The sequence below is a fragment of the Colobus angolensis genome, unplaced genomic scaffold (genome assembly GCF_000951035.1).
Source record: "Colobus angolensis palliatus isolate OR3802 unplaced genomic scaffold, Cang.pa_1.0 Scaffold20, whole genome shotgun sequence".
In the NCBI taxonomy this organism is placed as follows: domain Eukaryota; kingdom Metazoa; phylum Chordata; class Mammalia; order Primates; family Cercopithecidae; genus Colobus; species Colobus angolensis.
The window spans coordinates 14726251-14727303 of NW_012115155.1; positions in this window are offsets into that span (position 1 = coordinate 14726251).

A 1053-nucleotide genomic window follows, 5' to 3' on the forward strand; every position below is an offset into this window, starting at 1 on the left:
TGCTTGGATTACAGGCTTGAGCCACCGCGCCCGGCCGCTTTCTTGTTTTTAAGATACAATTTCATTCCCTTGGAACATGCCCCATCTGTAAACTGATGTTTTATAATCAAAATTTATTTCTTGTCTTGAAAACAAGACATTTAAAATTTGTCCTCTGTATCGATGACTTGATTATGGTTATTTCACAAAAGCTGTATCAATCATTTATATTGATTTATTTAGGACCTGCAATGTTATTCAACTGGGTTCTAGAGTCATAAAGGTGGTAAAGATGTATTTCTTGCCATAGATAAGTGTTTAGAAAAGAAGTAATTGTAAAAGTCACATTGAAGTAACTGCTTATAGAGCCTAATATTTGGTGTGATTTGAAGCCTGAGACAAAAGCTGTGAGCTATTCTAATGAGTATGTAAGGTATGGAATGAGTCTAATCAGCTTCCAGAAAGATTTAAAATTGAGCAGAACCCTGGAGGAAGAATAACCACTCATCGAGAATTAAGTGAGAGAAGAATGGATTCCTGGCAAAGGAAATGGCACAGGCAGTGAAGTGGAGACGTGAAAGCGAATGCTGTCTTCAGGGAATAGTAACAAGAACGGCATGGCCAGTCTATATGGCACTCAGAGGAAGTGTTAGGAGACAAATCTATGAAGAGTATTAGGAGCTAGATAATGAAGCAAATCTTACGCCTTGCTAAGAAACTTGGCTGGCTCATAAACAAGACATTATACTGCATTAGAAAGCAGAATGGATTCCAAATATTGAAACCATGAACTTCTCTAGGTAGTTACCTCAAGAATATAATGGTATTATAAAGATACAGAATAAAGTCATCTGCTTTAGGGCCCATTATTCTCTCTGAGTCATTAATTTTGATGTGAAAACAAAAATTCACTAGTAAAACATGCTTTAGTAGCAATGATAATATGAAAAGACATTTTCCACATTATTCCTTGTGGAAAAATAGATGACTTTTAATTCCCCTTTTTAATAATATGTGTTCATATTAACACATGTTAGCCTATGTTGTCTCCCAGAAAATAAATTTGGATGTTTA